The sequence below is a fragment of the Hippoglossus stenolepis genome, chromosome 6 (assembly GCF_022539355.2).
Source record: "Hippoglossus stenolepis isolate QCI-W04-F060 chromosome 6, HSTE1.2, whole genome shotgun sequence".
Lineage (NCBI taxonomy): Eukaryota > Metazoa > Chordata > Actinopteri > Pleuronectiformes > Pleuronectidae > Hippoglossus > Hippoglossus stenolepis.
In genome coordinates this window covers 28,140,568-28,150,762 of record NC_061488.1, presented here as the reverse complement: position 1 = coordinate 28,150,762, position 10,195 = coordinate 28,140,568, and the positions used below count along the sequence as shown (strand labels likewise).

General features: G+C 37.2%; 1 long non-coding RNA gene across 1 annotated transcript; it reads right to left on the bottom strand.

Moving 5' to 3' along the window:
- Nucleotides 1–2,881: 2,881 nt before the first annotated feature.
- LOC124851970 lies at nucleotides 2,882–4,510 on the bottom strand. Its single transcript, XR_007032798.1, has 2 exons — nucleotides 4,282–4,510; nucleotides 2,882–3,859 (listed from the first exon to the last, which is right to left on the bottom strand). It is a non-coding gene; the product is annotated as an uncharacterized LOC124851970 (long non-coding RNA).
- Nucleotides 4,511–10,195: the final 5,685 nt, after the last annotated feature.

The following is a 10,195-nucleotide window of genomic DNA, read 5'->3' as shown; positions in this document are numbered from 1 at the left end:
TGTGAGACATTTGAAAGATCCACAAAACCAGATTGGTCATGCTATTATTTTCATTCGACCACGCCAAAGGAACCTGGATCTCGAGCATGTAAGTTCCTCCCTTTAATACTGCTGTTCTTCCCTAAAATGCAGACTGTAAAATATTTCTTGTATTGAATCTTAAAATTATCTGTTTTTTACAGGTATGTCAACCAGAATGCAACAATGGGCTGGTTGGACCACCTGAGAAATGTATCACTTGTGGAGAGGAGTTTCCTTTTTCACAAATCAAAGCTCATAGTGATGAATGCATGAGGTACTGCCCTACAGAACTAAAACATATCATTTGTCAAGCACACTGCATGTGTAGTCATATATTTGACATGACCCATTTGGCTGTGTGAGTCGTCCAACAAGTGTAAAGCATACTGACTGTGTTGTGTGTGTATGTAGGATAAACAATTCTAGCTATAAATGTATAAGAACACAATAGATGAGCTCTTTCTATACCAACCATCCTGTTTGTGTCTATCCATATTTTTCTGTCTTCAATAAGACAAACAAATGTGGTGGACACTGATCTTAAGAAAAAGTTTGATTTTAATATTTTTCACCAGTTTGCAGTGTTTTTGTAATCATGTTACACAATATAAAACATACTAACCCTAATAACAAAAATTACCTATTTTTACCCAAGACCACCACAGAGCAGTGGTGAGGGAGAGACTGAGGTAGGCACAGAAAGGGCCAGCTCCTCCCGAAGTGAAGGTATATTTGTGCGCACGTTGAGGAGACGACAGGAGAGTGAGCCGACGAGGGCCAGCAGCTCAACCTACTCAGTGCCACCTCAGGGAGATGTGCTTGCTCCAGAAATAATTGATCTTGATCCCATTGAGGAGAGAAGCTTCTCTGGTTTGTTACTTATTTTGAACATTACATAAAATATTTCAATGAATAGTTGCGCTCACATATCAGTTGATCCAATATTAATTTGAAAATTTGTAAATCTATTTTTAGATTGGAAAATTGCCACCAATTCCAAAGAGGCAGCAAGGACATTCAAAGAAGACATTTTGAGTCAGCATGTAACCTGGAAAGCACTGAGTCTTACTATGGATCTTGGAGACAGTGCAGAGGACAGGGAAAGGGCAATCCTTTCTTTTTATAAGATGGCTAATGTTGAGTGGGCCTGCCCCTTGACATGCACCCTTAAGGGTATTGGTAACACGCTTTTAAATCACTAAACACAACTTACTAACTTACTTGCAAATGATCAAATCCTATTTTCTGTTAACTGAAGTCTGTGCTGTGTGTTTTGCTTTTTCAGGAGATCCAGCAATTGGCGATGGTGTGACTCCCCATTTCTTTGCAACCATCATGTCTAAACTTCAGCATGGTTTTGAGATGCATTTCGGGAAGTACAAATTATAATTTTCACTATCTCATATATTTCACTTGTGTTTTATGACACACTCCAGATTCGACCACAGTAGATGTGTTAGCAGCTTCTTCTTTTGTTGCTTTGTTAAGGAAACATTCCGTTGTCTGTCAGTGCATGGTTCTGTTTGGGTTGTACTGGTTTCAGGCTGAAACCAGATCACCCCAAGAATGTGAATGTAGCTTTTTTTAACCTGTACGTTTCTGCAGGATAAAGTCAACCAGGTTATCCAGTGGCTGATTGACAATCCCTTTGCTATTGCTGTATGACAGTTGAAAATCTATGTGATTTGACTTTTCTATTTTAATTTAAGTGCCAGGAGGAACTCTTCTTTTTGAGGGTGAAAATGATCATCTGATACCCTCCACTTCCCATATCATTTTGGAGAGTGACTTATTTGTTGTTGCTGGACGATTCATTTCTGCATGATGGGCCATGCCTGGGTGGACTGAGCCCAGCAATCCTGCATGTGCTCTTTGGTGGATCCCCAGAAGAAGCCACTAAAGATATTAAGGACTGTGCTGACCTTGATATCCGTGAGATAATCAAAGTGGTACGATACATATTTTGTCAATAAGATTTTAAAATAACTAGGGCTAGGACAATGAAAATAATATTTTAAGTCAGGAAGAAATGATTAACAAATGCTTAAATATAAATTAATTAAATAAGAAAAAAAACTTCATTCAGTAGGTCAATGTTCGGATTCTTCCACAATCACATCATACAGTTAATATTTTCACCAGTAGGGAGTGCTAAACCAACAGTTTGACCATGTTATAAACTACTACCATGCTGACCACATGACATTTTAATACAATTGAAATGTTTGATGTGGTTTGATTTGACAACTTTGATGATTGATGTACGGAATATTAATCTTGAGAAATCCAGAAATCTAATCGAATTGATTCAAATTTGTATTAGCTGGATGGCACAGCAGAGTTATCATCTGAAGAAAAGAGCATTATCAATGAGTTTGCACTGTCCTGGGATTTGCCTCCAGTCACATGTGAAAACAGGAGATGGCTGCTTGACAAAATGCTACTCCATGCTGGGAGTATTCTGTACTTAAGACTTCATATAAATCACACTAACTAATCAAGAGTTTTGATGAAAGACTGAAATTTGGCCTTCTTTTTGTCAGATACCTCCCAGATGTTTGTTGATGAGAAATTAATGATAGCTTATATGGCAATCGGTTGAAGATTAGTAAGGCTTCATGACTTTTCTGTTGTGATACAAATATTTTGCAGGTCCTAGGAAGAACCTCGAAACAAGTCAAACAGTTACAAAAGGGTTTAAAAGAGACACTGGTGTGGCCTTTGCTGACTGAGAGGAAAGACACAATTCCTCTTCTCTTTCCAAGAGCGTCAGATTCAGAGTATACACCACGGGTAAGTGAACTCAGGCTGCTACTAATCGTACAGTATCTTTCTGTCAAAAACACTACAAACTCAGGAGTTACTATCTTAAACGTGTTTTATTTTCTACCTTCTGGCAACCACTGGTTTCAGTTTATTACACCAAAAATAACCTGGAGAGATCTGAAATATTTTGCAGATGAATAATCAGTCCGTGTTTGTTCCCTCTTACAAATGTACTTTATCATTGGATAAGCAAGCTCTGCACAAAGAGAGTTGTTCTGAAGTCTCGAGTTAATTTTCATAGAAACAACAACGGCTGCCTGAAAGGAAGGAAATCAATCAAAAAAATTATGATTTTGAAAACTCTCAACAGGAATGCAAAGTACTCATCATGGTCATCTTACACATGCAAAACCACCAGTATGGCCCTTCCAAAACTGCTTACCACCACATACTGATCAAATAACAATTGTAATTATTAGAATTAATAACTTCTTATATTTCCTGTACTGTACTTTATTGTGCTATATATACACACTCTGGACTGCTTGAAAAAACAAGTGTTAACTGATTGAAAAATAATGTATCTGTCAGATGGTCTTGGACAACATAAAGTGGCCAACACAGGATGAGGATGAGGACAGTGATGTCTCTTTGGAGGACACCTGTAGGATCACAGGATTCCTTCGCACATTTATTGAGAATGGTAAATTAATATTTGCATTACATTACTTAAAAAAAATGTCCTGAATCAACAATTTCTGTCAAATTATTTGCTGATAGCAACAGTGCACTCTGAAGATGTTACTGGGAAAAGTGTATTTAGATACACTTTGGATCAATGATCACTGAGTTTCAAATTTGTCTCATTTGTGCTGTTCTGCATGAGGTAACTGTATCTGTAGAAAGTATAACAAAACCTGTCCAATAGCCTTAGTCTTAGCAGTGTTCTGTTTTTGGTAGCATCTCCAAACTTCCTTGTGAAACTCCTGCAGTTCTGGGTTGGATGGAGTGTGCTTCCCAGACACTTGGATGTTGATGTGGTGGAGAGCAACTTCCCCAAGTCTTCCACCTGCTGAAAATTCCAGGACATTACAAAGAGTATGGTAACTTTGAAAGAGACATTCTCGCTGCTATTTGTAGCACTGACACTGGGTTTGGAATGGTCTAATGAGACAGTATAGTTTCGCCACTGTATAACACTGGTGCAATAAAGCCGGCATGTTTGTGATATAGGACAGCATATGTAATTTACTTCATTATGCCTCTGTCAGTTAATCACACTGTTCACTAAGCGAAATTGTTTAAAAGCCAGTGGTTGCTGTTCTTCAATTAAATATATTGTTCTGAAAAAAGATGTAGCAGCTCCTTATTTCTAATTATGTTGAAATCACCTCATCCATATGAAACAAATGTAATATCTATCAAAACATTGCGATTCAACATTGGAATTAGAACTGCGCTAAAGCAAAGCACTGGTGTCTTTATGTAACTCACACATTCTGCATCATGGAGCTTGTGAGGCAGGAATTTACTGGAGCATTTCTGATAATAAGCTCACAGTTTGGACATAGACATCCAAAACATCGGACAGAGGGCCACTGGGGTCTGGTAGACTTTCAGCTTCCTGTTCAGTCAGTGAGCGCTGCAGCTGAACTTCAGGGATCACAACACCAGGTTGACGGTGACCACATGGTCCAGTCCAGTCGATTCCAAACTCCATGTCAACCTGCAATTGGAGGAGCTCTTGTTAAAGGGTTAGTTTAGTCAAAATCTCAGTTAAAATGGCAAAAGTCCTTACAGAACTATAAGCCACCTTCAGTGAATTAGATTTACAGGACCTAGTTTGAAACAACAGTTTTATCATCTCTTGGGATTCTGGATAAATCTTCGATGAATAACATTGGCATCAAAAAGAGAGATTGTTTTCAATTCTCCAAGAGCCAATGAATTAATTTAGAGTACTGATGCAGGTTTACATTTACTTTGGAATAGACCTTTCCTGTATTATTTCCCACTGCTACATGCTGTTACAACAGTAAACAGTTTTTGTAATTTCCAATAAAGTTGTGAGAATGTTGACATTGTTCCATGTAGGACAGTTATAGTAAAAATAAAATTGCCTGTATGGGGCCCGGCTGTGCTTCATGTTCATGGCGAGTCCACAGTTGCAACAGGGATTGGTTTCCCTCAGCGCGTAGTCGGTGGCAGTTCCAGCCACGCTGGAAAAACTGAAGGTGCTTCTGTATGTGGGGCAGAAAGCACCAGTGCAGAGCATAGAGATGGATCTCGTTGTCAGGATTGAGAAGGCCTTCTCTCTCAAGGTTAGTAAAGATGGTGTAGAAGAGATCAAGCACTCCCACATAAACGTCTCTCCAGAGCCTCTCTATTCTGATGAAAAAAAAGTAGCGTTCCTACAATGAACAAAAACAACATACACAGGGAAAATACAACTTTTTAAAGTCCTGTTTTTAATCTGTCCAAATGGAAGTTAATGACAAAATATTTATATATATTCATGAATTTGATTATTGTATTAAGATAAGACTTGAAATGCTATCAACTGATTCTTTACTGAACAGAATGTATGGATAATAACAGTGAGAAATATGTCAAAACTTCAGCCATACCCAAAAAAGTGTTATTTTGATAATCTAATATCACTACCACTACCTGTATCATGCATCTCTTTATGTGAAGTTTTGGCCAATAGGCACATTTAATATTTGAAGAGAGCTACTGTATCGAAATTCTTTAAACATATATAAACATGTTCCCTCCATAGCACTCAGAAATCCTGACATAGTATCAGGTAACCACTTCTATATATTTAATTCAAGTTCACAATATGATTTACATTGCACACACATATCTAAACAGCCAGTGGATTTATACAAGGCCCTAGTGAGTATTTTTGATAGCAGCTGTGTGTTGTAGAGATTTTAACCATGTGATATTATCTTACTACAGTTCTACACAATGCAGTCACAAAGTATTTGGTCACTGACATTTTTTATTAGCACTGTACTATGTTGATGTTAAAGGGCTGACTACAGGCTTTAATTTGGGATGTTGACATCCATACATCCCTTTTTCAGTACATAAAGGTCATGGCTCAATTGTAATAAAATCCAATAAATACTGCGCCAAAAGCATCAAGTATCACTGTTTATTGTCTAATCACTTGTAGATATAGATCACTAAAAAAACAAACGAACAGCATTACTCTTAGCTTCGATGCTGGTAATATAAGCCAGGTAAAACTGTGATTTGCATACAAAAATTTTGATGGAACAACTTATTTATTTCATCCACCATGAATAAATCCAAGTTTGACTTGCAATGATGCTGATTGTTTATTTAAAACTGTAGATGGGCCCATCTTTTGTAACTGCTCTGGATATACAGTATACTGGGGAGTAAGTATCTTATAGTTATACAATCTATAGTGAAGTGGATGTTTATCTAGTAAATTTGAGCAATACTATAGATGATTCATGTTTTTAAGATACCTTATCAGTTTGTGATTTCCGTCGATATGCCATAAACTGTTCGGTGCTGGTACAAAGTAATTCCTGCGCCTTCGTGGGTTCAGCTGAAGTGTGCGCATCAAAACTCCATTAGGATCCACGCGCCTCATGGATTCCTGAACACGTTGTCCTATATACAGGACAAAGCACAGATAAGGTGTACTCAAAAAACGTTAACCATTTCTGAATCTGGTAGTAAAATCACAAACAGCCAAAATCTGGAATAGCAGTCTAAAAAGCAGCTTCTATTCGACATTTTGAATAAATCAGCAAGTAGGCCAAATCCCAATTTATTGGTGAATAATCCCAGGACAAATAAATGGGTAATGACTACTAACACTTACTTTGTATGTGTATGCCTTGTGCATTCAGGTGCCCAACCATCATTTTGTATCCAGAGTTGGGATGATGCTGCAGAATTTGGGTCACAGTTGCATCCAGATCGTTGTCCTCCAATTGAGTTAATAATTCATGGACTCTGATCATCGAAAAGAACAAGAAAAAAGTCAAAAGAGACCACAAACGACCATGTGCAGTCTAAGGATCTTTCCCATTGTATGAGTTTATAAGTGTCAAACTAATTCAACTTTGCTTAATAGGTGTCACATCTGCCTTTTTTATGTTTCACTCCAGAAAGTTTTACAGATTATCTGACGAACTGAAGAGGCTAATTCATGGCAACCACGGTCCATGTGTATGAACTAACGCAGCAACATACAGTCGCTAATCGCAAGGAAGAAATAAATTCCGTCTCTCTGCATTATAGGCAATTAGGACACTACTTCATTCATCAAAAACTATATATGCATATATATATATTCTTCATAGAGGAAATGTTATACCATTCCTAATATAAAGAGTTATTATTGTAGGGGTATAATGTACGATGGAACAATTAGGTTAATACTAAACGCAGTACAATTACCTTATCCCATACTGTGCCATCCTCCGACGAATGGTTCTCTCGCTCACGCTGAACAGGTGTGCTATGTCCCCAGCTGTGTGCCCCAAATGGAGGTGAGCTTCGATAATATCGGGGGGCAAAAAGTATGACGGATGTCCAAAGGTTGCGTCTTCGTCTTCTGTCTCTGAGAGGATGCAGAGTTGCCGACAACTTCTTGAAGACTGGCCCACACTGCTGGGTCAACTTCCACTTCCATTTCAGCGTTGAGCTGAGCTAAATCGTTCACCAATCCATCCAGACGAAACTAAATATAGTCCTTGGGTGCATGGTTCTCTACATCGTTCACTAATGACCTTAAACCGTTTGCGATGCCTTGTAAAAAAGACGACATTTATAAACCACTGGTGGATAAAATACATACCTAAAATGTAGCTGGTTAAGCAGGCTAATATCAAACAGCTACTGGTCAACAGTCAGCATTGAAAGGCAGAAGTAGTAGAACTGGATCATCACTCTCCTGTGACCAATCCTGCATGAAACTGAGGTTAGGCCCGCCTTTCTCATTAGCATACGGACACAGAAATACATAAATAAATAAATGTGGAAATATATTTAAGACATTTATTTATACATTTCTGTATTTATTTCTGTATTTATTTATTTATTTCCCTATTTATTTAGGCATTTATTTATTTATTTCTGTATTTATTTATACATTTATTTATTTATTTATTTATACTTAAGTCATGTATCGTCCTCCATAATAAATCAGCAATAAATATTTAACTAAGCACACTTTATTCAAAAAGTGCAAAAATTTAAATTGCAATACATCAAAACTCTGATGTTTTTTTGTTTTTATAAAGCAGATACTTTAAGAAAAATACATGTTTTGCCTCTGTTCATTCTTTGATAGTACTTGTAAATGAAGAAGCCAACATTGCAATCAAATACATCTGGATTTTAAGAAAATACCATTTACAATTGTTGCTGAGTCCATTCCAGCAGAATCTACACCAGGGACTAGTAAACCACACGAAGCACAACCATGAGACCAAACTTGGTATTACTAAAACATTTAATACCAGTGCTATAAAGATAAAATTATCATGCAACCAATATCAATTATTTAATTAATTTAAGTGGTTTACTGCATTTTCATTTAGGCTGCCTGTCCAGTATGTCAGATGGAATACGCACTGGATTATTTACAAACCCATGCCAGCTCATGCGGAGACAGGTGAAAGAACATTATTTTTTCTCTGTAAGAGATAAACAGAAAATTCCTATTTGGAATAAAGGGCCGGGTCATTAAAGGTTGAATTTCTAGTGGATGGAGAAATTCTGTGCTACTGGTATATATGGCCTGAGAGAAAATCAATTAAGCACTGTTCTGACTCTGGTTATTTTGATACCATCAGAATCTGAATATAAAGTACATATTCTGGGATACATAACCTTTAGCAATTCAACAATACAGAAATGTTAATCTTGTTCCCTTCTACTGTATACTTCTACAGCAACATAAAGGCTTTAATGGATACTCTTTTCATTTGTAAATGTACATAATGGTCATTTGTAATACTTGTGTATTCATGTTTTACTTGACAGTCTGGAGGAAACACCTTCAACTGAAGGTGAAATTGAGAAGTATGTTTTCAGTTTATCATCTACCTATACTCAAGTTTTTATTCAAGTTATTCAACCTGTGCTGTTAAGAATAAAATAATGCAAAATAATGAAGTAATTTATGAACTGGACTGGAATATTGTCGGAAAAATTTGATGGACTGAACAGTTTGTAACCATTTCTATAATCTATATGTACTGTATATTATCTAAAACTACATCCAGATTAAATTTGATCACTAGCCACCTTGACCATATCTCATCAAATCAATATTCACATTAATTTTGGACCTAAAAGTAATAGCCTGCATCATACCCAGCCCTACTGTCTGTACCCAAGTGTGGGTCATAGCATCTTTCACTCGTCATTGATTTGAGCACTGAATGAAAGATTTCACTAACGCGTAACAACTCTTTTCCTTTCCTTTCCCCCCTCTTTAGTCTTGATGACGTTATCCAGGCAATTGCTGATGCAGTAACCACAGATGGAAAAACCTTTGACATCACAGTGTCACGCCAAAACATGTTGGAGAGGGGCCTAATGCAATGGCAGTGCCCAAAAAAAACATCCCCAACTATCCAACTGAAAGTTACCTTTTTAGGTGAAGCTGGTATGGATACAGGAGCTCTCCGCAAAGAATGTCTGACAGGTATGTGTAGGATAGAAAAAATAAAAATATGCCATCAGAATAATTTGAAAGGTTCTAGAGTCTCACATAAGTTGTACTTTAAATATTGTATTTATGCAAGATATGTAATTGTGCATTTTATCAGGAAATGTAATTAATAATTCTAATCTTGTTTAAGGAATGGTGGAGGGCATCGAAAAGCGATTCTTTGTGGACAGCACACATGGCAGAACACTTAACTATTCACTGTCTGATTTGGACAAAGGTCATTTCAGGTATGTGCTTTATGCTCCACTTCGGTGTCTGGTATCTGGATTGGGTTAATCTGGGCAACCATTGACTACTAATAATATATTTAAACCTGCAATTCTCCACTTGGGAGCAGCTGAAACGAGCTGTTAACACAACCTTGACATATCACCTTTTAAGTTTGTGATGGAAATTCATCTTGAGATTTGAAATAATGAAATTCTCAGACTGGAGTTGCCTTTGAGTCTTTATAATAGTAAGCTCTGCAGAGGTTACACAACAAGCACGGGTGCTCAAAATGGAACTGGCCGCAAGTTCACAAAAGCCAGAACTTATACAAAGAGGCGTTACATAAAACATAATATGAAAAAAAGACATGAGATCATCATCTGTGCCTGTCCGTCCGCTGTAGCAGTTGGAAGAAAAACATCACCAAATAAGGGCATGCACCCTGTTGATCAAGGTCATAGC